Source organism: Falco punctatus (genome assembly GCF_963210335.1).
Source record: "Falco punctatus genome assembly, chromosome: 15".
NCBI classification, from domain to species: Eukaryota; Metazoa; Chordata; class Aves; order Falconiformes; family Falconidae; genus Falco; species Falco punctatus.
Window position 1 is genome coordinate 12,952,443 of NC_137595.1, and position 27,747 is coordinate 12,980,189.

A 27,747-nucleotide genomic window follows, 5' to 3' on the forward strand; every position below is an offset into this window, starting at 1 on the left:
CATCAGCAAGAGATTCAGCTCCTGTATGTCATTTAGTGAGTAGTCTTCCCTTTTCTAGCAAGTTCAGCTCCAGAGAGCACTAATTTGGTTTCACAGAGAGCAGAACAAAAGCGATATCCATCTCCCTGCCTGTAGGAGAGCTGGGCTTGGAGGGATGAGCCTGCTACCTTTTCTGTCCTTGCAGTGTTCCTGCTGGTTTCAGTTCCTCAAGCAATGACACTGTGGCATGTTGGCTGGAAAGTGATTTGGTCTGTTACTTTTGGCTTCGCAGTGGTTTAAGTGAATTGTTCACAGTCAGTAAGTTTCAAGAACCTGTTTCTCTGTCATGTAATGCCGTAGGGAGTGGACATTTTTAATCCAGAAAATAGTTTCTTAATTATGTTCTCAAATGCCCTTAATAATATAGACACAGTAAAGCCATCCTGAACATGATTATTTCATATATGTTCTCTTCATATAAAATGAATGCAGTAATGCCAATTTTATTATCCTTAGCAAAGGCTAAATTGTAGGACTCTCTATGCATTAATGTCTGTGATCTGTATGTAAAAGTCCCCCTTACTAGTGTTTGAAAGGAGTTTCAATCCTGCTTCTCCATGTATGAACACGCATGTCCAATTTTGCCATATGTATGTTGTCCACAGTGAAACAAGAACATAAATGTTCTTAGTACATGAGTCCAGTTCATTTCATACAGCTATAATTCGGATGAAAAACAATAGAAGTACTGCCTACTGCATTAAATAATGGAAAGTACATTCTTACGTATGAATGTTCTGATTGCTTTGTTGAGGGTTACGTAGCCTCATCGCCAGCAGAATATGCACTGCTTGATCTGCTCAGGCTTTTCTGCCAAATGTGCAGCTAGCAGGAACAGGTGGAACCGAGAGCCTTTACACCAGCAGATTTCCTCAGTGTGCCAGTGTTGTACAATGATGGTTAGCTTCGTGGTTAGTTGAGACATTAAGAGTGTAAAAGGTGAAAACTTAACCTATACCTTACAACCAAAGCAGAAAAGAAACGGGCTTTTTTTGCTTGCATTTTTGTTGGCCTACATGCTAGCGCGATCCAAGCTTCTGAGCCTTGCATTTTCATTTAGTAAAAGCTTTCAGGTCACATCCTCTAGCCTAGAAATCCTCTAGAAATGAGATCTCTCCTGGTGACATCCCTTCCTCTGAAACACAGAAGGGACTGAACAGCAGCTGTCTCTGCAGGCAGAGCTCACCTTTGCACTATAGAAGGTGGCAAACACTGACTACAGAGGTTCCGGGTTTGGCAGCCCCCTTCCTGCATTAAGTATCCCTGAATATAGGTTGTATGCATGGGCAAAGACCTCTCATTCATTTCAATATTCTCCCTTCTTTGCTGCAGAGGTCCTAACGTTCATGTATGTTTACCAAATGTATAAAAAAATACTGTTATGATATTGCATTGGAAACCATTCTCTTCAGTGAGGAAGGAAATGGGAACCACATGTAAAAAACTGGCAGGACAGCTTAGCATTTGTCTATCCTATATTAACAGGTCTTGATAAGGATTTTAATTTTTGTTCTAAGATATTTCAGATGGTAGTCATGTCAGTCTTGTGTTTTGAATGCTAATCTTGTACTAAAACATTACACAGGATGTTACGCTGCCTTGGTGTGGGGTGTAGTAAACACATACCTACGTTATTTTTAATGAATATGAAAAATGCAAGGGCATCAAACCGCTAGTGTTCATAACCTTTGTTACCTGCTCTCTATGGAACACAAAGATCATTCTTGTGGTCCTTTGGTATCTTATATGAGAAATTCCTGAGTTTCAGAATCTAATAAAAATATTTAGGTAATAGTTGATAGATTAATGTTTGGTTGGTTTTGTTTTTTTTTTTCACTGTGAGGAATCAACAAAAAGGACATATTCAGTGTGGGGAATTTTAAATGTAAGTAAAATCTGTGGATTCAGTTTTGATCAAGAGATTGCAAGAAATATTTCCGTGCAGGCTAGGGTTGATCTGCATGCCTCTACAAAACCCATGGAAGCCAGTTTTTATTTGAACGTGTGTGGGGCTTCACGTCAAGGATGTTTCAGGCCTGAAAGTACTTTTCTTATTCGTTGTGTAAGAAAGCACACGATTTGATGATAGATTAAAGGTGTCCATCTACCAGAGACCTATGTAGTCTGTCTTACCCAGCAATGTTAGCCTCTATACTCAAAACAGTCACCTTGAAAAATTATAAATGCTTAGTGGACTGTGAACAGATAGCACACAAGTCTCTCCAGTTGGACAAATGCAAAGAACAGTTTCATGGGGTAGGTCTCCTGGGCTGGTAGAGCCTAACCATGTCTTTACTCAAGTTTCATTTTTATGGAAAACTCTCCTGAAACCATGATAACCAAGTCACCTTTTGTGAAAACACTGCTACTTCAGCTATTTGTCAAAGATTTGTTACAGGAGAAAGTGACAAACATTGGTAAGATGTCAAGCATGTGTAAAGTCATCTTGTCAGCTTCTGCGTGTGAAGATCATAAGGAAGCAAAACTGTTACTCACATGTGTCTTATTCCATTTGACCTGCCTCTGCATGGTCTGAGGAAAAAAATCCTCTACATATAAGGCTATAGTTGGCTTTGATGAAGAAAATATGGGGTTTCCCTTCTCGATATTTATATTTTGGAAATAAAATACAGCTTTTAGATTATATTTAAGGCTGATTATCATTTAAACCTGTGTTTTGTATTGTCCTGAACTTCATATTATCATTTATGCTCTCCTGAACACGTGCATTCTGTTATCATTCCAGTCCAAGAGCAGTTCCACTTCCTTAATGAAGCATTAATGTGGGAGGCAGTAAAAGATGCCTCCAATACTTGCTTAATTAGCTTTTTCTTTGCCACCACTTCCCTGCTACTTAAGGCAGCTGTAACCTGGAAAAGAGATTTATTGACATTTTCATTAAAATATTTCTAATAACTTGAGAAGAGCATCCCAATTTACTATCCAGAGGTACCCATACTCCACAGTGTGGGAGTGATTGTCACTGCACTCTCAGCACAGATAGTGACTGTGATAACTTCATTTCATTCCCCAGGAGTGCCAAGGTCGTTGATTTGGAAGCTAAGCTTATTGCAATGAATACCTAAGTGGGAGTGAAGCTGGATATCCAAGCTCGTCTCCTTCGACTTCAGTAATTCAGGTAAAAATGAACCCAGATTGAAACCACGTTGCTTTCTGGGGGAGGAGGGGGTAAAATCTTGCAGCCGACTGACACAGTTTTGCGGTGACTGGAGATTTACGTGCTTCGTAGTGGAGATGAGAAGTCAGATGCAGCCAGAGGCAGAAAGGAGCATGAGTAGCAGGTTAATCTGTTGTGCTGAGAAACACTGCTGCTGGCTTGACAAGGGTCAAGAGAGCAGCATTAAGGATGTTGTGCCCCCCAGATTGCTTGAATGACAGGAGTCGTGAGTTCTAGAGTGCAGCCACTTGAGTGACAGCTGGAGATTGGCAATTTGAACTTTGGCTGAGAGGAAGAGTCTGCTTTCCTGATAAAGAAAGCGTAACACAGCTTTGGTTACAGTGAGAGAAGTTTGAAAACACTGAAACAGAAGGAGTTTTATGGTTTGGAATCAGATTAAACATGCATTCATATAAAAGCCAGAGTAATGTAGAGGAAAGGAACAGTTGAATATTTGGGGTTTGGTGATGTTTGATGAGTGTTTGTATTGTGGTAGCTTGTAGGTGATTGCTTGTTCAAATTAATAGGAAAATGCTAGCTGGGAGGGGCAGCGGGGAGGAACAAAACCAAAAAATGAACTCCATCATAAAATCACGGATTTGAGTTCCTCCTGGAAAGATACTGAGTAATTGTTCCTCCTTTTCTGGCTTGAGATTAAAGCTATGTGTCAAATCTCAAATGAGAAAGAGGCAGACCGGAATGAAAATTAAGAAGTAGAATATAAAAAGAGTCCTCTAATTTTTGTAGATATTGGTATAGAACAGCTTCTTTGTACCTCTGTGTTAGTAAGACTGAAGGAGCCCATCGTGAGCCTGCTGGGATACGTGCACTCCACAGTTTTTTTTCACTGGAGAGTATTTTTTCAAGTAGAAGTGCCGGGAGGAGGAGAATGGTAACAATTTCTTGCTTTATCTTTCCCTCTAGTTGATTGAAAACTGTTGTGTACTGTGCAAAGAGAAATGCATTGAATTGCACTCCAACTGGGAAGAACACTGGCCTAAATACATGCTGTAATTAATAGTTGTTCATTCAGTATCTGCTGGGCAGAGCAAACACCAGGGCCTCAAAATAAATATTTTTGGCTCTGAATGGGCAGCTGATTTTGTGTCAACCTTGGCATGGATTATATATAGTTGGGGGCTTCTTAATCAATGTTAGTAGCTTACAATATCCTGAGACAAATGCTATCTGAAGATTGCTAGAATATTGTGCTGCCTTTCAATGACAGGCGAGAGACCCCCACACGGGAAGTATGATTTTCTGCTCCATCTGCTCTGGGTAAGGTTGAAATTGGAAAGTAACTTTAATGGTAGTTTGTTTCATGGGTGGTTTTTTTTCTTTTTTTTTTTTTTTTTTGCTTATGGTCCCTGTAGCATTGCTAAGGTATAAGGAAACGTTCTTTTGTAGGGTTCTCAGTCTAAAATAACAATGTAGGTACAAGTTTTTAATAAGAAGTAGGGGATTTATGTATATCCATGTGTGTGTACTCATCTTGAAGGTTTAGTATTAAATATTTTATGTTTCCTCTTCTTGTCTCTAGTGTATTCAAGTGTATACTAGAGGCATAGTAATTACAGAGAACAGAAGAAAGAACATATGCCAACAAGGAAGAGAACTTCAGTAGGCTTTTGTAGTTGGTCTGCACCAGCATGAAGGATAATTCTTAAATTATCTGCAGAACAAAGTCTAAGTCATTTCATTATATAGGACCACTAATGGTTACAGTGATAATTAAGGAATATTCTTTATTACAGATTTTCAACAAGGCTGTCTGTGCACTGGGCACTCTTCAGTTAAAACAAGTACCTTCCTAAACTTTTAAGTAAGTCTGCCTTTTTTATTCCATCCTCAATGTTTTTAGTGAGTTATTCCATAAAAATAACACAGTATCACTCATGCTGAAAAACAGTTATTTAATATTGTATACTTATATAGAGGTCTATTCAAATAACTGCACATTAGTGGCTGTAAATTAAAATATATGTTGATAAATACATGTTTTGACTGTCCTTATGCATAATCTAGTGCCGACAAGGAATCAGGATTTTTCCCTTCTCCCTCTAATAATTAAAAGCAAATGATGATATTATGTTTAAACATGCTGCAGCTTTATGCCACTGCATATGTAGTGTTACCATAATTCTTTCATTTGCACCTCTTAAGTATGAAATTTGTGGAAAATGGGTATTTATTGTCCTTGTTGGTGAAAGAAGACTGGTTTTAAGATTCTTAAAATGTAAGGAATAATCCCCACTCTGAGTGGGTGATGGCAGCGTTCTCATCCGCATGTTTCTGTGTTTGTAAAACTAATACTGAAACAAGTTGAAATCGTCAGGAATCCTAAACTACTGGATAATCCACTGCACTCTCAACAGGCAATTAGGCTGGAGGCAACACTATCTTTACTAGTGCTTATTGAAACCAGTAGGACACTTCCTACTTGTTTCGGTAGGTTTTGAAGTAGACCCAAGTAGCTTCTGAAACCAATATATACTTTATGTTTTCTGGGAAACCGAACTGGTATCCAGGATTCTTCTCACTTGAGCTGTTTCACATTCACAAACACATTAAAAAAGCCTATATCTCATTGACAGGGATATAGTCACCTAAATGGTTTGTGATTCTAGGTCATAGATACTAAGGACTTTATCTTGCCTTTCTCTTCTTAGTAAATCAGTACAACAGAACAGATAAAACCACAGTTACCAACATGTTGGGACTGCACTGTTCCTTTTCCACACGCATTTTTGCCGTAATGCAAAAATACTTGGCTTCAGGGCCTGAATGCTCATGTCACCTAATTTGACGCTATTACAGTTTGACACTAATAGGCTGCTCTTACAAAGAGCATGGGAAGCACAACTTGAAAAAACCTTTGTTAAGAATTGCAACATATAAATTAATGAATAGCCTGGGTAAAATTTAGGTTCCAGGCTTTTCCCTTGACTTCAAGAAAGCCATTGCTCCACCTGCCTTTCTCTCATAGTTTCCCATCAAGCTTATGAAAGACAAGGCATTAGCAAACAATAAAGTATTCTTCCCATTACCCACATTTTGTAAAGAGACCTGAGATCAAGAAAACACTAAGAAACTTCAAGGACAAACCCATATTTCTCATTTTATCATGCAGCTTTGTTGGGCTTTGATTGATGGTAGATGAGAAAGTGTCTGTTATTTTGGTTTTGTTTGTTTTATTTTTTGTTCCCCTGAGGAAAAATATGGTAAATCTGGAAATCTGGGGAGCTTTTGAGGGAGAAAAAATGATTTTTTTGTGAAATATTTTGAATGAGTACTGAAAGAATCCTCAACACTGAAAATTATATTACTGTTACACTTCAATTCTTCCAGGTGCATTCTAAAATTAATTAGGATTTCAAATTGCATGATTCTGTTTCAAATTTATACCAGTATACAGGTCCAATGCCTATACTCTATGTATATCTATATCCCCTGGAGCTACTTTTCAATGAATATGTAGGAATGCCACATTCATTTTCCAGTTTTTACCTCTACAAAACATACTTTTCTTCTGCATATGCATTAAAGCATGTTTTACTGTGGGATAGAGCTCAGAAGCAGTATGTAAATACCTTTCTGCTAAAAAGTCAATAATATTGATGTTTTGTATTTCCACTGTTCTATTTTTTCTTGCTTTACAAATGTCTACAGGCAAACAGTAAATGTTAATACCTTAATATGCAGAACAGCACCATCTCAAATATTGCATATATTTGTCATTATTCTAAAGTAAATATCATATAGGTATTTATTACATAAACCTGTGCAGCAGTACTTTCTGTTTCATAAATAAATCATGCATAATATATTCTGCACTCTTAAAAAAGTAATTAAATCTTACTTTCAAAGAGGAAAATAACTAATGTAGATACATTTATAATTCAGTTTCCTTCCTCTTTCTCTTAGCCTGATAGAAATGGAGTGGTTGCATTTTTCTTTGCTTCCCCCCCGCCCCCCCCCCCCCCCCCCCCCCCGACTTCCAAACTTTCCATAAACTCTATGTCTCTCCAGATAGAAAGAAAAATTGATCAAAAGGGAGACAGTGAAAATAATCATTCTGAACCATGAGAGAAGACCTCAGGATTTATTGATTTCATCCATTCTCTGCTAAAAACAGCTGGATTCTTGCATACCAAGGGTAGGATCTTGCTTAACGTTAGCCTCCTAAATGTTATCTGTCTAGTCAAAGCTGACCATCCAAACTGTCTGCTGTGGAGGGAGATGGAGGTGAAGGGCCACTGGTTTGCAGGAGCTGTCTGTACACAGGTGCCTTAGGATAAAGGAGATGAATCTCCCTTTGTGAAGTGGTGGTGAGTAATGCCCTGGAGCTCTGGCGAGTAAACTCAGTGGTAATGTTTGCAGTATTACGACCTATTGGGGATTACCATCCTTGGAGTGGAAATGACAGGATGGGTGCTGTTTCTCTTTTCAACAATCTTTTTTTTTCACAGTCCAGTATGTTATGTAAACAATTTCCAGCCCTGGTTTAATTAAATATGTTGTAATACATCACTGACAAACGTGGCATTGTTTCCAGGGTAGAAACTTCCCTCCACTGATTAGGGTAGACATGTGGGATAATATCACACAGCTTTGCCTAATCTTAGTGCATAGTTATCTGCAAAAGTCCTTGTAATCTGTGTAACCCCATTGAAAATACTGAGACTAATACCAGATTAAAGCACTGCTCAATGGGAAATTATGCGAGAACTGAGACACTCTGAGAATTCATCCATATTAAAAATATCTTACTGAAAAGAAAAATAATTCAACTGAGACCAGTGATGGGCATTTTCCCTTCCTCACTAACCCATGTACAATAAAAAATTAGCATTCTTCACTCAGCTGGAGACTAGTTCTTATTGCAACTGTGTTTCATCACTGTTGTTTGTGTAGTGGATGTGTGCTGAAAGAACCTTATCACTATGACAGCAATATGAGAAACAGTAAAGGTGGATTTATTTTTTTTAAAAAAAAGCTAAATAAACAGTACTTAAACCAGTATGGGCTTGGATTATTCGCCTTATGTTTATTTTCAAAGAAGGGGAAAGGAGAGGAGAGGAATTTTTGTGTGTGAGAGGTCATATCTGATCATCTTGCTTACTTAAACCAATGTTGGGAGGTCACTGCTTTGTACCGATTTGTTCCACATATCTTTCACTGTCAGGTATGTCAATGGTGTGGTGCAATGAGATACGGGGATAGGTGGATGGCACAGGCTTTGCATAGCTGGGAGTTGCATGTATAAAGGATATTGTATTGTATAGCAAGAAAAGCAGACTGTGTTTCATAATCTGGCCTTTGGGCATCACTCAAAGCCTGCAAGAATCATTGGAAATATTCCCATAGCCTTCTGTGAGCTGCACGCTGCATCAGGTCTCAGCTAGCAGGGAGGCGCTCAGAGCAGCAGACTAGTCTTGTTCTCCATAGCTCTCCGTTCTGTATCTGTGTTTGCGTGTACAGTAAAGAAAAGGATGAGAAAGACCAATAGTCACCCAAGGTTGCTTGAGAAGCCGGTGCCTGGCTAGTTCTGTGCAAGCATTAGCTTTGCAAGGGCTTTCACTATAGATGTTAGGGAAAGGGACTGGGAATGGTGAGAGGAGATTGATTTTTCACGAGCATTGCCAGTGTGTCCATCTTTATAATTCAACCTGATGTCTTAATCTGAACACGTTTTATTGTTGGTGTTTGGAAGTAAGCTATCACCCAAAGTGCCTGCTAGGAATATCCTAATTAACATGCTAATCAAGATTTGCCTCAAGGTGTTGTTTAGACTCATTAGTAATACAAAGCAGTAGCTAACAGACATATGTGGCAAGACTTGAGGAAACAATGTATCCAGAGAATACTGTCTGCTTGTACCAAAACCGTCAGAGATGTGAAAATAACAAATTAATTACAGTGGGTTACAGAGCCACAAGGCCACATTAAGTGTCCATTTTTAATGAGTTAGTATTGGATTGTGCTTTGAGGGGAGGCAGTGGTAAGGCACTGCCCGGGGAGCGTGCCTCGGGTAGGGGAGAGGCTTTGGAAGCTTCATCGTGTGAGAAAGGACAGCAGCCCTGAATAGCCGGGCTCTGCAAGATGCTGATCTGCACTGCCTTCAGAGGGAGCGCCTCCCTCAGTGCTTCAGCTGTGCAGTTCTCTGCTGGCACTGAAGCCGTCTCATTCAAGGTCAGCATCCTCATTAGCCTCCCTGCAGCATAATTACAACAGCTACCGGGTCCCTCCAGGCAGGGCTGCGCACTGGGTGTAAGTTCCACATTTAAACATAGTGCTGGCAAGTTAGTGAGAAGGAAAGAGAATTTCCGCTGGAGGAGGTCGTGGGACCTGTAGCTGAACTACAGTTCTGCAGAATTCAGGATCCTCTACTGCGTGACAAGATACTACCTAAACGACAGGGCTCTGAAGTGAGCCAGCTCGACCTGGCTGGCTGCAGGTACACAGATGGCAATGAGCAGGCAACCAGAAGCACTGGCATTTCTCTCTGTGAAGGTACAAAATGTTTATAATGTCTTCCACATGTTAGCATAAGAGGCACCTTAGGAACATGAGTGCTAAACGACAGCAGCACAAATTCTTTCCATTATAGGGAAAAGCCTTTGTAGACAACAATTCTGGCACCTGTATCTATTAGCAACAGATTAGTGGGAAGCTTGAAAACAAGACAGGGTGGAATAATAAGGTTCATGATCTCAACACACACATAAATACATTTATCTGGGTGGAATTTATATTGCTAATTGACTTGGGAAGAAATCCTTCAGTCGGCCACTGTGGACTCAAGGGGAGTATAGATTTCTATTTTGTTACTTGAAAAAGAATCAAGGATTAATCTTGAGTTTAGCCTGTATTTGAGTTATGAAAACACAAGTCTGAAGGCCACAGGCAGTCTCTTAGGGAAGGCAGTCATCTGCCATTTAAGATTTAAGGCTAAATTTACTGTCTATTGTATATACTGTAGTCAAATAATCTGAAAACATAAAATATTGAAGTCTTCCTTGTGATGATAGACTAGATTACAGGGGTTTGTTATGAGAGTCAGTATGTGACTCAGAAATAAAAACTTTTTAAAAATACATGAAAAAGTCCCTTAAAATCAAGCTGTGTGACCTGTTAAGTTAGAAAATCTGACTTGATGGTCATCCATCACCAATACATACTTTCCTGATACTTTGAAGCACATTAAACTACCAATAAGCCGTGTGGACATTAACAGATGTGCATGTATTCTCATTGTCATGGTCCCTTCCAGCTTAAATAGAGTATCATCATCTCTTAGATAAAAGCCTGTTTATTATAGCCGGTTTGCACATTTTCTTTGCCGTGCAGTCTCTTTCTCATATCAAGAGGAGATGACAGGCTGTGGCAAGGAGGCTGTGCACAGCCTTGAAAGCACAATTACTTTGTTCTTGGCCTATACTTAACTGTTCTTCAGTGTAGCAGCAGGGTTTTATATGCTGCTGGTTTGCCTAAGAAATGTTAAAAGGAAGTTACAGACTCAACGCCTGTGTAACTGTGTGGCAGTTAAAGGTTTTTGGCAAATTATTTCTTTGGAAAGAAATAGTACTGGCGTGAACTCACCTTACTGGCCTGTGTTTGAGTAACAGCGAGTCACCAAGGTCATGGACCTTTTGCCTTATCAGATCATTACTAAGCGAAATAAACAATAATGGCTGTAAATTGAATGTGCATAGATGGGGGGTGGGTGGGTGGGGAAGACAAGGACGTGGGCAGCTATGGAAGAAATTATATTTGTATCCTGTGGCCTGTCTTTGCTTCTGTAAATAGGCACATGATGATAGATAACAGCATACGTTTACCTTGCCATGTTAAATTATCTAAGTGGAATGAGATTACACTTGAAACTAAAAGCTGCAAAATTGAGGCCATAACTTTGGATAAAAGGACTTCATAAATCTGTATCTATAATCTAAACTCAGGAGACTAGAATATGGATGGATTTATGGATTTACAATTTCTTTTGCTTTCCTTGCTGTGCAGAGCAAGATGCAATCTTGATATTTTTACCTGTGAGTTTACTGCCTGTACGAGCCAGAGTGACACCACATTGAGCAACACAGCCCATGAGAATGTCGTGGTAGAAAGCAAAAATGGTAATTGCAGATTAGAATTGACAGGGAAGCAGCAGACTTCATTGAAGATGTCAGGCATGCTAACCATGTGCTTGTATGTCTGTTTACAAGAAAGCCCAAGTTGTACCTGTCTTTCCTCGGTATCCTGGAATGCTATGGAATGGCAAGTAAGGTCTTGTTGTATGGCCAGGAGGGCAAATTACTTCCAGTTCCCTGAACCTTTGATCTCAGTCTTACAGATTAAAGTTCCTTCTTTGACCAGGACCTGTTATCATACCAGAGAAACCTCAGTCATTTGCTTAAGGTAGTACTGAAAGGAATGGTAAAAACGTTACCCACATAACCCTGCTGAGCTTTAGATGCATGAAGATTTGGTGTTGAACAGCATTGCTTCTGCTGTCCTCATGCAATTTCATCTTCTGCAGCAGAACATTTGTGCTCCTAGCTTGTTTATTCTAATTAAAAGTAAAAATTAGAAAAAGCAATTTCTTCATTCACTCAGTCAGAGAAGTTATTCCTTTCTAGGCTAAATCTACTGCAGGAAAAACAAAGAAGCTGAAATAGAATGTGCTTTACTATTGAACCTGAAATGCAGTAAAGGAAGGCGTAGAATAAGGTGGTAAGGCTTTCTTCTGGAACTTTTGTTGTTTGTTGTTGGTTTTTTAGTTGTTTTTTTGTTTGGTTTTTTTTTTTTTTTTTTTTTTTTCCTAAGTAGCATGTTAAAAGGTTTCTTCCTAGTTGTTCTTAATTAGTGGGCAGTTTTAGAATATACGTCTCAAATTCTTAGAAGTGGTGTTACAGCCAGGGAAGCTTCACTACAGACCATAGCTGAAAAGTTTGCTTTTCATCACATTTGAAGGAAAGAAAGAGATTTATGCTAATAACTTCTGAACTGATTGAAACTCAGTCTTGTTTTCTGCTATAGCTCTTTGATATTCCATTTATACTTGCTCATGTTTTTTCACCAGTTTTTTTTCATTAAGTACTTTTCCTCCAATTTTCTCTTTGAGAATAAAAGGAAATAGTAGACATGATAGCCACACCCTTGATGTCTGCTACTTGAGGCACTTGTTCCATTATGTGACAAAGAGTACTTCTTCAGAAGTATCTTCAGGTTCACTTTAAGTCCTTTGTCCCATACTCCCGTCCCTTCCTGTTTTTATTTCAGGTGCTGCTTGAGTTGGCAAGCTATTTCTTAAATGAGTGAGTTAGAAGTCGTCTTCCCAATCAGATGTTGCAGATAGTATAATGTGGTGTATGAAGGCCATTTTCTACAAGATACTGAAAAACCTAAATTTTATACAAGTATGCTAACAAACAACTCTTAGCACTGGCGAGTCTTTAATCGAAATTTTGTTATTCGTAGAAGACCAACAGCTTCAGTACTTGTGATTCAGTTGTCCACATCACATCCAGGAATATGTCTAAAACCAAATCTAGCAGAATTAAGGATCTGTAGTTCTGTAGTTTCATAAAACAATGAAAGGAGTTTGATGTGACTGAAATAGGATCACAGGATAGGGAAATCTCTTTTGATTATGAGCATGAATAAATAATTTGGAATTCTTTTCACCTTTAATAAACACAGAAAAATGACATGCAGTGAACTATGATTGAACCAATATAATCATTATTTAATTACATAACAACATATTACATAATATATTCATATAACCATTATATTATTTTTACATTATATTGTGGGAAATTTTGAAAATATTGAATAAATATGTTTTATGGATAGATCACTCAAATATCAATATTAAATGATAGTTAAACTATATTTATAATAATATTGGTTGATTGTGTAACCAATATTTGTATTATTTCAGAATATATTTATTATATATTCTTATTATAGTACTATTATATTATTCAGCCAATATATTTTGTTATGTTCTTCTAGTGTTTGCCTAGTTTCATTACTTTACAAACTAGTTATTGCAAAATAGCTTTTCCTTCCAGCAGAAACAATCTGTAAATTGTTTCATTGTCTTTATTAAACACGAAAGAACAACTTAAAATACTCCAGTATTTAAGACAATGTCTCTTGCTGTTCATATAGAAAGAAATATGGCTCTATAAAAACAGGACTATTGCAGGAATCTTTCTGGTAATCAGGGGAAGAGAAGTATGGACTTTGTGTAAGGAGTGTATTGTTTAAAGTCTACTGCATCTAACACAACACGAATCTTCCCTAAATTACAGCAACACAACTTTGCCCGCCACCATTAAGTGAAGTTATTGATGTCTGCTATGGTCATTACCTTTTTATTTTTATCTTATATAGTATTGTGAACTATGCATTACTTGGTTTCCTTATTTATTGAGTTTTCACCTTGTAAAAAAAGGTAACGTCAACATGTTTGCTCTTACTGAATACATTTATATGTACTTATTTTTATGCTCCAGGTGACTAGGACTGCTAAAACATTATTTCTCCAGTAAATCTTGAAAACCCTGATTGAGGAGAATGTACTACTACTCTTCTGTCTGCTGTCATTGTTAGGCTTATTTTGTTGATGAAACTGCTCTGACCAGCATTATTTTGTATCTTCATTCTAACATCACTTGTATTAACAGAGGACCGGCAGATTACTAGCAGTGTTTTTATATTGTCTGCTTGCTGAAAGATTGCTAATTTAACTGTTTTTGCACTTACATACTTGGTTACAATATTATGTTAACTGCAAAAGATTGCATAATATGTTAAGTGCACAAGCTAAAACACTAGCACATGACAGAAGCAAACCTTATCTGCAATTGTTCAAAGTACATCAGTGTTGTATTGTGTGAGCTGTGAAATTTTAAGGTCAGTTGCTTCTGGGTCATCTTTGTCTCCCAGTCATGACTCATGGGATATTATACCTTCTGCATTTAAGTGGAAGGTCCAAGGAAGTTATGGGGGGAAAAAGTATATTTTACAGTCTTGGTTGACACCAAAGATTCATTGCATTTTAAAAAAGTTTTTAAAAATTCATCGTGCTTTACCTATTTGGATCACTCATTGTCTTGGATCTTTTTGAATTTGCAGTTCTAGTGAGTGCCAAGGAAGGGTATTGCAGTTAATATGATTAATTGCTGAATTGCCAAGAGTTGTCTCGGAATCTCTTTGAATGAGCTACAACAGTTGATAACCCTGCTCTGTTTCAACTAATTTCAGGGAAATAATCTGCTAGTCTCTTCAGTTGTTTTCAAAGCAAAAAACCAACAGGGTCTAATTTCAGCTGAATCTTAAAGTGTCAAAAACCCTGAAAAGATCTCTTGATACAAATATTTGCAGTCTTTTAACATCTGCCTACAAACCTAAAGTTTAATTTAAATAAACTATGTGTCCTTGAAACATAGTTTGCAGCTTGATCTTTTAGTGGCTGACTGCCTTTGGGAAACCTGTTGTGTTTTAGGTGACTGTCCAGAGACTTGTGTTGCACAGTGCCCCTCTGTCCCATCCCCCCTCTCAGGCCATCTGCTGATAGGGCTTTTTGTTGTTGTTTTCTGCTCATCTTGAAAGTACACTGTTGAAGCTGTTGCATTGTTAATGAAAACACGCTGCGTATTGCCCAAGATACTCTCCTTTGAAAAAGGAAATTAAATTTTAAAAGCTTAATTAAGATAATGCTGAAGATCCAGTCTACCTACAAATAAATGGTGTCAGAGTTAAGGGAACAAATGCTGCTATGCCAAGGAGATTTCAAGACCGACATCTTTAAGTTGATCTTGTGCTGTTTTATTTGTAAGCAATTGTGTACCTTTCTTATTTATTGCTCATCACTAGTGAGGTAGTAGATAATTTAATTTGCGTTATTACTGACAGAGAGGCTTCCTCATTACCATCAAGTTAATTTGTGCTATTAAATGTGTCTGTTACCTTCCCTCTCATATTATAAGCCATTGTAGGATGTGTCCTATTGCAGAGCAGCACATTCCATGAACACTTGCTAATTAGAGAACTGCAGTGCAGCTTGTGATTAAAGCATTTAAATTTCAGAGTGTTCTGAGGACCTGGTATGAATTATGAAAATGCTGAGTGAGCTTCATTTATTGGAATTTTGATTAGTATCCATAGTTCCACTGAAGACTTCTGTTGGGATTTGGTCTGGCATGTACATACTGATATGACATTAGTGGTTGGTTTGTGAAGTGAATGATGCCTAGTTCATTTCAGACTCTTAAAAAGAAATTCAGGCCTTGCTCCAGGCTTTCATCTCTAACTTCCCTACAGATGAGTGTCTTACTCCAAGAAGTCAATTAAGCATCGTGACAGTTCCACTGCTTCTTCACCTGTTGATTACAGAATTAGGGTTGTCTGACAGCTACCTGATAAATCTCCTGTATTCTGAAGGACCTAAGAACCCAAACAGCTTTTTTCTCATTAAAATACCATGGGAAGTATATAGATTATTTCTTTCTGAGATCAAGTTCAATACAAACTATTTTTTAATCTTTAAAGTATTTTGGCTTGTAATAAAAGTATTACTTACTCTGTTCTTACAGGACATCAGAAGGCTTCTAAGTAGTGTTAAAGTGTGGGACAGAAGAAATTTTTGGTACTTGATATCATTTATCAAGATCCAAAAGTAAAAGCAGGATCCACATCATTATATTGAAGCATGCAGATTTTGTGTGAATGAGAATGGATGTTCAAGATACGTAAGCTGCTTGGCCTGGAACAGGACTTGTAATTATCACCCTTTTTTTTTTTTTTTTATCCGGAAGAAAAACTTCACCAGGATGAAGATTGTCAAGTGTGATTTTACAGAACAAACACAGGTGGATTGGGGAAGAAGGACAGCAATAAGAACGGGGAATGATGGGCAATTTCTGCCTTTCATGCCTGCACTCTATCTTGAATTTGAGCACAGAAATGTTTAGGGCTCCATTCTCTGCTTGCCAAGGTTTTTTGTGGTCCTTGTGTTTAAGTCTCTTAGCATCTTTATTACACCATAGTCTTTAAGAGGAATTAGTCATAAAACAGCTCCCTGAAATAGAAGTAGTAGTGGGTGGGGATAGTTGAGCCTGCCACAGCAAGCAAGGAAAAACTTGTGTTAAAAATATGAAAGATGTAAGCCATTTTATGAGAGGCTTTTGAGGTCTATCAAAAGATTTGTCCCTGTGGAAGCACATGCAGTGCTGGGAAGTGAGTGAGAAAGCCTTCTTAAGACTCCTGAGCACCTTATTATGAATCTCACCTGTGCTTGTGTCAGTTAAATGGTGAGACTTATTTAGGGAATATGTCAGAGTGACATTCAGGAACAACAGCTGGAAATATACAGCGTTATTAATGGTAGGCAATCCTCACAGGCTGCTGCCTTCCCCTGCCTGCTTTCAGCCAAATGATACAGGAATCCTCTCTGACAGTGGTCACAAATAGGAGTCTAAATCTTCTTATATTGAAAAATGTTCCACGTCAATGTGTCTTAGCCAGATAAACAGTATCAAACAGAATTAACTTGAACTTGGGGAATGCTGCAGTTTCTTGTTGTAGGAAATCAATGCAGGCTCTTAAGTTTCTACTGAGAGGCCCCACGTTCACTAAGCACAACTCTGCTCCATTGGACATACTCCTTTTTGTGGAGCAAGCCCAGGTTCCAGACCTTATTAAGCCTTAACTCTCTAGTGAAATGACATTTCCCCAAAAAAAGAAACATTCTCTCTCGCTTGCTTTTTTTATTCAGGCTAAATTTAAAGTTACAATTCATTTCTCTGTCTCTCAATCACTCTTCTGGGGTCAAAACAATCTCTCAGCTGTAAATTCTTGGCTCTAACAGATTACAGCAGATGTGTTTCCCAAGTAAAGTATTTCAAATTTTGGCCCTTTAGGAGCACATAGAGCAACATCAAAAATCCAATGCTACTACTCAAGGGGGAAAAAAAACCAACAACAAAAAACAACTCACAAAAAGTTAGATATGATTCACAGTTCATGAGTATCTGAGAATGTATATTGCTAGCACTCAGTACTGCATGTACCAGCAATGAATCCAGCAGGAAGCTTTATTTACACGTGTGCTTTTGCACGTGCTGCAGAAGACAGCTCAGCATGGTGGGTCCCACACAGACACTCCTTCAGAAACAGCTCTTGCTCTCTTTCTTTGCTGTAGCTTTGGCCTGGAGATGCTTTCAGTGATAGTTGTCTTCCTTCTTGTACTTGAGCATGGGATTGAAGCATAAAGAAGTCAGATTTTTGCTTGCCTAAGCTTTGTTGAGTGATGGGTCTTGATAGCTCTTCGCATACCCTCTGCAGGGAAATCTCTTATGGTAAACAGTAATCATTTCTTTATAGTCATGACACAGCATACTCTTTTGAACTTGTGCTTATGAAATACTATTGCTGTTTTGCTTTCTTTGCAAGTTTTGGAGGCTGGGGGAGAATTTCTCATGCAAGTTAGGCTGACAAGAGGCTCTGTGGACTCTTTCGCTTTAGGTTAATTAATTGGGGACTATGAGCAGGGTTAAAGCACAGTATGCCTGCCTGTGATTTATTTCTAGCTTTTGGTTGGTATGCAATCAAGCTGAGGGTCAGAAAAAGACCACTTCCCACAAGTAAGTGTAAGTCCTTTGTCCTTTTAAGTATACTGGAGGAGAAGGAAACCTGAGATTCTCACACATGCAGCCTTCAGGACACTCACAAGGCCCTTTGCAAGAAAGCAAAAGGTTTCAATGGTATAGGGCTGAGGGTGTCCAACTTAGACGGTTTGTTCATTGGTAGCTGTTACACACCGTGCAAAATAAAAGAAGCGGGGCTTTAGCTGTCTCTCAAAAACATAGTTGTCCTTTCCATTTTGATGTCTATCCATTTGTCTAATTCTCTTCTAGTCCACTGTTCTCCAGTTTATACATTACTCAATTATTTGTAGGCATTCCGATTTATCTTTTAAAGTCAGTAATTCTCAGCCATTTACAAATGCTCAGTTATGAACATTCATTTAAAAAAGGCACGTGGCAACTTTCCTGTCCTCTCTTCTAACTAAAACCATTGTGAACCACATATTTGAGTGTACCATTCCTCATTTGCAATTTGAGCATACCATATTAAATCTTTACAAAGACTTGTGCTAGGAAAGCTTTTTTTACTGGAGTATTTGGGAAATGCAGACAAAAAGGAATGTGAACAAAACAAATGGATATTCACATAACATTTCTAATGTATTCTGCAGGCTGTCTGCAGAGATTATTTTTTTTCTGTTGCATCAATCTTATATATATAATAAGCAACTAAAATAATGCTTGACACCAGATCAGATTTTTTATGTCTAGCCACTCTTGAAGGCCTTATGGGTGGATTTTTCCACTTTCACTAGTTCCAGCTACGAATTCTTTTAGAGTAGAGAAATCCCAGGTGACCAGGAGCAGAAGACATTGTTCTTTATATCTTTTCTCCTGGAGCTCCTACTACCGTTAATGCCAAAGGAGTGCCAGCTGGTACAATTTAGAGTACCCTCACGCACTTCCAGGTTGGCCTGGAATTGAAGGCAAGGGTGCAGGGAAGGGTGCAGGGGCTGTTTCATTCGGCTTTCTGACAGGCTGGTTCAGATATGTGCATTGCAATAGTGTGGAGGTTTCCGTTGTTTTCTAGTGTACTTCAAAACATACTCAAAATTACATCCTCCAAACAACATAGTACTATTTGGAAATCTAGTTACATTCTGGGAAGAGTACTAAAAGAAAATAAGTGAAAAGCCCCAGGTTTTTTTTCCTGAAAGCAAACAGAGAATACGTGTTTTCTAACCACTTCATACAGAGATTAATAAGGCAATGACAGAGTGTTAAATCACAAGAACACGGATCAGATTTAAGTTCTTTAACCATGAAAAAAGCTTCAATGTGTGTGGAAAAGTTAACCAAATGTTATAGGTTAGAACATTCAATTCATATACCAGGTAATAGACATTAAATAGTTGAAAATTTGAATTTAAACTTCCTGTTAATTTCTAAAGGGAGATGATAGGAGTCTTTATATGACCAGTCATGGAAATCTAGGAATTCTCTTCAAAATGCTAGATGGTACGGTGCAGTGGGAATTACGCTTGCAGCTACATGAGTTGCAAAGTAAATATGAGAAACAATGAGGACAGTGAATGGATTTCTGAAATAGGTTGTGCAAATCTCCATTCTTTGAGATTTTCATGACCAGACTGGCTCATTCTCTAGCAACTTGATCTGACCTTGTAGCTCACCTCACTTGGGCAGGAGGATGGGTTAGAGACCCAATGAGAGTCCGTATAACCCAAATTATCCTATGACCATATCCTATAATGCAGTATGTTGATGAAGCCATAGGGAGGGAGCAACAGGAAGGTCATCAAAGGTAAAAGACATACCAACAGAGCAGTTCACATAAGATGGAAAAGATGGATGGTGCCTAGCACTTTAGGGAAATTTGAACCACTTTGTAACAATTCTTAATGTGAACCTCACTGAAATACCATCATAGAGGCTGTAGTTGTTGGGAACCTGACTGAGCATGAGCAGAATGGGAACCACTAATACTAAATACTTTTCTCCACCTCTTGTTGAGCTGTTGGAGATCCAGGTTTAAATTAAATTTGACATTTTGATCCTACCTTGTACTTAACTTTGAGATGAACGTTGAGGGAAACAGGAAGAAGACATGGCTCAGCAGATGATTGATGTACATATAGACACAGTAGTGGACCATTATGACAGAACTGAACTATTTAGCACATCTTTTCTCTTTCATGCTGTCTGCAGCCCTAACATCTTATGACAGAAGTCTAACAGGTAGAAATTAACTCCCTTGAATCAGAAGGATGTAGAAACATTTTTGCTCTGGGGGATTATCAGTCATACAATTACAACTATCAGTGTTTTATATAAACAAAAATGTTGTACAAGATGTTGCTGATCTAAGTTTATAGTTGACCAATAGAAAAAAAACCCACATGTAGTGTTACTGATGATTTGATGAATGACAGCTGCAATGTCTGGAAATGGGTCTAATTTCTGCAGCCTTTATCCCATTCTCAAGTTTAAGACCGAATACAAAATATCTGTTGATGCTTGCTGAAAGTACGAGCAATGCCCATTTGCTCTCTGAGTTTGACTTTGTCTATAATTTTTCAAGTGTCCCCTTCGATCAGGCAGAAACATCACTGCAGGGGAATCCAAGGTACTGCTGATGACAGGTACGCTGATGTACTTTTAGTTCCTGCTGTCAAGTGAAAAAAAAATTACCTTGATTTTTATTTTTTTTTTAAATGGCACTTCCACTTAACCAGAGGTAGGTGAGAGGAAAAATGACATGTTATTTTCACTTGCATGTTGTTGTTTGTCATTTTAAAATTCACAGTTAGATGATAGCTGAGACCCCGTGAGCCAAGAGCTTGCATAGTTTTTGTAGTGCTTTTCCATTGCTTTCTTCTTGTGTCTTTTTCATAAAAGATAAATTTAAGGTAAAAAGAAAAAACACATATAAACCTTCAATGCCCTAACCTGTAAAGAAGGGGTTTCTGTAGAGCTTTAGTAAACTCAGGCTTAACAGCAAACTTTGAAAGAAGCTATCTAGCTCTGCCTAGAGGAAAAAGAAAATAAAACAAGCCTGTAAACACATTGATGATGATGGTAATTATTATTATACTTATTATTACTCTAATATATAATAATAATATTATATATATATGAAAATAATATTAAAATATATAATAAATGATGTAGCAAGCTTTAGCTGGATAGCTTGAGGTGTCTTGGGAGAACTATCTGACTGACACCACTCAGGAAAAGCACGTATTTAATTTGAGTTCTGTTTCCAAGAGTTTCACTGATATCTCATAAAGCACAAGCAAAATTATGTTTGTGCCATTTTATGGCCATCACAGTCCTGCGGAGTACATAATCCAAGCCCTGCTGGGAATGTGCAAAGTAGATTCAGAAAGGAATTTTTACTTTTCAAAAGTCAATTTTTAGGACATGACTGGAGTTAATGACAGAGTTCAGAGCTATAGATTTCTGTGCAAGCAGAGTTAAGGGCTATGAACAAAAGAAGGTAAGGCACCATGGGAAGTCTACTTAGCCAGAAGGATGCAGAAAGAAGATGAAGTAAAGGGCAGGATCCTCAATGAACTTAAGGATTACCTTGTGAATTCCCTCTCCTGAAGCCAAGCCGTTCTTGTCAAGTAAAAAAAAAATAAAATCTCAGCAAGCAGAAGAACCTGGTAAGACTTCAGGAGATCCTTTGTTCTGTCTAAGAGCTTCATTCTGGATAATCTTAAACTGGACCAGCTCTACTCTTGTTGTATTCTGGCTGTACCTAGAATGTTCAGAGAAAAGATAGTATGAATGCTTGGCATTCCCACATGAGCATTGAGTCCAAATCACAAAGGTTTTAAACAAGTAAAGATTTAGCTGCAGGATTTTCTAGTTGCAATGTGGTCTGTGCCAGCTAGCAATGACACGAGAATCCAGATTCTCTTGCAGGGTTTTTTAAAGGAAGCTCTGCTGCAAGGTACGGAGAGACAGAACAGCTTCAGGAGCTAGATTATTCTGAAATTGCTCCTCATACAATGTTAGAATGAATTCACGCTTTCCCTGCTTCTTGTATGACAATTAAGAAAAACTATCCTGCTCTGTTGCACTCAACTATTGCCTGGAAAACTCGGCTAGCTGCAAGAGTGCAGCATTATTTATGTAGAAGTAAACTGCCAATGTTGACAGATTTTGAAGACCCTAATCCTAGGAATTAAAATGACAGCCGATGACCTACAAGTGAAAACAATGTGACATTATCCCCCAAGATATAAGCTACATTTATGTATTGATTTATTATTTATGATGAATCAGTCATGTGCATTTGAGAAATTACACATCAGGATCTATAATAATCTTACAGAATAGTTTGTAACCTGTGGCTGCTAAATTGATAACCTTGGGTTCTTTACTGACTCAGCTTTGCTTCCACATCCCATTCCATCCTCTTACTCGCCAATTCTTGTTGGGAAATAAGGAGATGTTTGTCTCTTAAAATTACGTCTTTTGAAAGACAGTGTGCTCTCTGATTCATTTAATCAAAGCAAGGCACTCCCCCCTGCCTCCCCTCCCCCTCCTCCTTTGCTTCATTTAGGCATTCCTTGTCAAACACCAAACCCAAGCCTAAGTGACTGCTGGCCTGGGAGCTCCGTTTCTTTTATGCACTCTGCCAAACTCTGGCATACAGCCCGGAAGGGGCTTAAAGCAAACTTACCTCATTTCCACTGACGTCTAATAGGTGTAGGAATTCCCCTGAGGGAGCAGGGAAGTAATTTTCTCATCAGCTGTCAGTGGTCCCAATTCACATGGCAGAGATAATTTAAGCATCTCAAAAGGGTAGCTTTAATTTAACAGCAGCTCAGACTGGGTCCATGACCTTGAAGAACATTTGTTTTCTCTCTGGTTTGTGGAACTCTGCTGTATTCTATTATCCTCCTGTTTATCTTACATTGTCTAATGAAAGTGGTCACACTCACAGGAGAAACATATGAGCTGTTCTGTGAATTCTTGCAATAATGTTATTGTTGCAAGACAGTTTTACATGTGTAGAACAGCTCTGTCATTGCATGGAGTTTGGCTGAGGGGAGAACATCCTACAGAAACTTGTGTTATCAACAAAAAGGAAAAAAAAATCTCTATTTTTGCCTTATCTTTGGCTTTGCCTGTCAAATGACAAATTCGGCCATTAGAGACTGATGAGTGAAAAGCTTTTACAGAAAATGATGCGTGTCATATGTTTGTAGGTGATAACATTTCCCATATATCCCTGGGATAATATGTAGCACCCTGTGATAAATGGGCACTGTACTTTGCCTCTGGTCGGGGTGAATTGCAATATTCATTTTCCTAACTGAACAAAAGAACAGGGAAAGGAAAACCAAAAGCACCCAGGTTGGCTGGACCTGAATTGTTCTTCATTTGCTGGTTTCTGCTTTTCTTGGGAAAGTGCTTTCTAGGGAAGGAGGCGGAAGGGAACTTTTTGGTTTGAGGCATTTTGAACTTTTTTGTAAGTAAGTGAAGCATAGGAAGCAAAGAATTTGAAGAGGGATTTTAAGCATTTTTCACAAAACAGTGAAAGCATGAATATGATTTCATAATTTGGGATTGGGACAATAATGCTGATCTTCAGCAAAGATTGCAACAAATGAGGAATGGGGGAACTTCAAGAAAAATGTACCTATTGGGAACTGGGAGAGCACCACTAGTGTAAGATCAGGTAGGACTAGATGTGTGGAGGGAATGTCTTACAGTTGAATCATATCCTTTGTTATTTTTAGCTAGGGAATGTTTGGGTAGGTAGCACTCACACAGAAAACACTGAGAGCAGCAAAATATTTTTATTCTGTCTTCTCATTCTATGTCCTAGATATATCATTATCATATCGTTTTCCTTCTGTGTTTAACTCATTATAGCCAGAGTTTTTGCTTTACAATTGAAAGGCAAAAAATAATAGATCTTTTAAAAAAAAAAAACATTCTAAAGTGTTATTTCCTGTAAGAGAAAGTGTATACAGAACACACAGCAATGTGAAAGGGTATAAAGGATTTTACTGGAATGTAGTTCTCCTTTATTGAGTAATGTAGCAATCCCAAACTTGTAAAAACCTTCCTGGTTCACAGCACTGCCATGTATCTTCCCTCTGTGGGGTCATAAATGTTGACTTTCATACATTTATATTCTGGTAAATGTGTATTATTAAACTCAAGTGTTTTATTGGTTCTGCTCTAATTTTTGTATTTAAAAATTCACAGGCAAATATTTTCAAGTAGGAGCACTTGACTCTATTGGAGGGCTGAGGAGGAAAAGAAGAAATCAAACTGCTTTTAAGACACAACTTGTTTGGTATCTAGGTGTCATTAGAGTTACCTGTGAGAGGAGAACATCAAACACCCAGGCTGTCATGGTCAGGTGGTTGTAATGCCTGGATTTACTTCACAGCAGCATAGTCTCACTCCAGAAAAGCCCATTTTTGCTGGAAAATGTAAGCATCCTTGCTTTGGTTCAAGGTAAGAGCTCAGGTCCAATAGATCTCAAATGTTTCTGATGTTCAGGATGTTAACTTTTTGATTGAAAAATTCAGATTTAAAAAAAATAAATATGGTGTTTATTAAAAGTTTTAAGAAATCAAATTTGTTTTTCCTTATCCAATTCCTACCAAAATGCTGTGCATTGATATAATGAAAAAAAGTTTGTATTTTTTAGGTTTTGGAGTCAGTGTCACCAAAGGAGCCTTTTACACTCTAAGGCCTTTTTCCCCTTTCTGGACTGAGTCTGACTGGTGACTTTTCTTCATAAATAAATCAATCTCTGCAGAAGTGAACAACTTCCTTTCTATACAGTATATTCCAAGAAAGAAAAACAACCACCTAGAGACAGTTTTACATTCATTTTAGGACTTTAATTTGTGTTTTCTCAAAATTTTACATTGTGCTGCTTTGATTTGGAAACATTCTGTGTGAACTTCCAGTTTCAAAAAAGTCTCTCATCTGCCTCAATAATTTTATCCTGCTCATTTCAGAGTCCAGAACTGTTTTTCTAAACTATGTCATATAGTTGAAAAGTAATCATACTGATTTCTTATTGTTTAAATTTCAAGTTGTTTATTTTTAAAATTAATTTTAAAGCATTTTTTGTTTATTTTTCCTAAAAATAAATTAGAAGTAACTATGTTTCCAGTTCTTAGAATTCATAAGCTGATTCTGAATGTCTATGGATACCAAAGATGTGTACATGCACTGATGTCTAACAACTCTCAGTTGAGTCCATATTTAATTTGTTCCCTACAATTGTGACAATGAATCCCTCTCTTGTGGTAGGTAGCAAGCCTGGAGGTAGCTGGTATGTGCAGTCCTGCTCATCAGGGTCGGGGAGCCATGGGAGAACCAGTCTGAGTCATTGGCATTGAGCTACAGGTAAATCTGGACAGACACCACCTTGCACAGTGTTGTTCCTCTCTTGCCAAGTCAACCTCAGTGCTGCTATTGTACAAATAATGATATTGAGAGGTTTTATTTACTGCCAGAGATAGGAAACAGATGTGTTGTCTCAAATCCGATTTTTATGTCCCAGACCCAGATCTGAGTCCCATATTTGCCTTAATGCCGCTGAATTCAAATATGAGTAAGAGAGGGGATAGGGACACAAACTGGAACAGGGTAGGACATTTAAAGGGACATTTCTAGTACTGACTGCTGTGGTTTGGATTGATTAAGGGCTAGTACAAGGAAGTCAGCCCATAACTTTCCTTAGAGTCATTATACGACAGAGTAATTCACTTAGATGGTTTAAGGCAATTTATTTATAAAATATTTGCATGTTCAAGGCAATTGTTCTCCTTTAAACTAAGTTTGCATTAAGCCTTTAACTAAGTTTCAGGAATGATGTATTGAGTGAGCTAAGCTCCTGTAAGTTCCAGTATTCTGCTTCATGAATAAACTGTCAGAGTAAAGCAACCAATAACTCTCTGTCTTGACATTATATTCAGTATAACAAATAAATCTTTAGAATCTCAATAGACCTGGCAACTTCATTAACAGTTATGCCTGCAGCAGAGAATGAAAGAAAATCAATTCATGGACTGATATTTTAGGGTTTACAGCAGAGAGGGGTTAGTGGATTGCTGATGAACCTCCTGTGTTTTAGCTCAATCTTCCTCTCACAGAGGGGAACAAAAATTGTGAGAAGAGAATACTTCTATCCAGAAAAGGAGCAGAGAATAAAATAAGAGAAAGAATGTAAGTTCTGTGGAAACAGAAGCCAAAACAGTATATCTGGGCTTGCAGGTCTGCGAATCCTAATTCCCTTTTATAAGAAATATCTATTTCCTATAAAGTTTCTCAAGTGCAGCCATGGCATTTAGGAATTCATTACTGCAGAAGACAATAATTAGGAGATTAATTTCATTTAGATTAAAAGCTGTTAAGAAGTAGTGAATATGCTGTATATCCCTTGGTTCTAACTGCAGTTGGTAGCTCTTAAACACTGCTGTTTAGTAATGGTTCAATTCTTCTTCCAGTGAAGGCAATGAGAAAACTTCCCTGCCATCAAAGTAGTAAGGATTATCTCTTCTACAAGAGAGTAACCACTGGAAATCTTGAGCACACAATGTCTTGCTGAAATAGTTGAGTGGTTCCCCGCCCTGTCATAATTCTTCCTTATAATACAGACATATCAAACTGACTCCTGAGTATTATGAAACCTTAAAGCTTTAGCTTCACAGAAGCAGTAAATTATATATGGATAATTTGTGTCACAATTTAATCTCTTTGAAAGAATTAAGTCCTAAACCCTTGGATATAGCCATGTAAGGTTCTGGTGTCTGCTATTATGCCATGGGTTTAGTTGCACACAGCATTTTTTTTTCCCTTCCATTAGTCAATATAAATGCTGTCCTTAGAGCAAAGAATAACGTTTTTGTTTACCATATTGTTAAACTGTAAGTTGGTACAACCATGCTTCACAGCTAACTCTCTATAGAGAGTTTTGGATTTACTCTCTTTTAGAGAACCGATAGTATGAAAGAAAATAAAAGGGTAAAGATTAGTGAACAAGCTGTGCTACAAAGTAATGAATTAACTTATTCTTTTTCAAACTCATCATGCAGTTAAGGAATCATATTTCTTATGTTTAAATATCTGTAAAACACTTCAAGATTTGCCTTATCAGCTTCAATGGCACTGAAGGTCTTGAGAAGCACATGCTGTAAAGAGAAAAAAAGGAAAATTAAAAAAATAAGAGGAATAAATTTTGAAATACAAATACATATTTTTTCCCTAGCCTTCCAGTAGAATAGGAGTATTTTGGGTCTAAGATTTATAAGATGCAACTCAGTATGGTTTTTGCTCTGTTGTTTCTTTCCAGAACAGACAACATAATCGCATAATCCGAAAAATTTGCCTAGCTACATAAACTGTAATCTTGAAGAGAACTGTAACAGCAAAGAAGTAAAGTACATTAAGTCTCATTGAAATTACAGTACTATTGATTTCAGGTTTATCTGATGCATAGGTCTTGCGAATTCACTAGGAATATCTACCTGCTTAAACACATTTGAATGCTTTACTAGATTGGGATGATTATAATTTGTCAAAAATGACTGCATGAAAAGTTCATTTCCTTGCAGCATTGTGGATTTCTCCTTTTCCGTATTGAAACCTCATGGTTTCAGTTGGTTCAAATGGACATGAATCCATCTGACCTTGTTAAAACTGTATGAAGGCTAAATCCTGTTTAACCTTTATTGTCTAGTAATCAGCAAGGTATTGAAGCAGTCTCCTGTCAACAGAAATAGAACAAAAGACCATTTTTTCACAATTCAGATGATTTACCTTCTCTCCTGCAGTTCTAATTCAATAGGCCTTCTCAAAACAAAATCTTTTGGAAAAATCCTAGACATTTGATGTAGTTGTCCTATATTTCATGTGTTTAATTTT

At 37.8% G+C, this 27,747-nt stretch overlaps 1 long non-coding RNA gene across 2 annotated transcripts in view; it reads left to right on the forward strand.

Moving 5' to 3' along the window:
- Positions 1–27,747, forward strand: part of LOC308053772 — a 91,831-nt gene that overhangs the window by 63,206 nt on the left and 878 nt on the right. The window contains exons 2-3 of one of the 2 annotated variants that reach the window (XR_013923793.1): positions 1–3,178; positions 4,972–27,747. The exon at positions 1–3,178 is cut by the window's left edge and continues 29,701 nt beyond it; the exon at positions 4,972–27,747 is cut by the window's right edge and continues 878 nt beyond it. This is a non-coding gene — a long non-coding RNA (uncharacterized lncRNA). The other variant, XR_013923794.1, reaches the window with a different exon arrangement.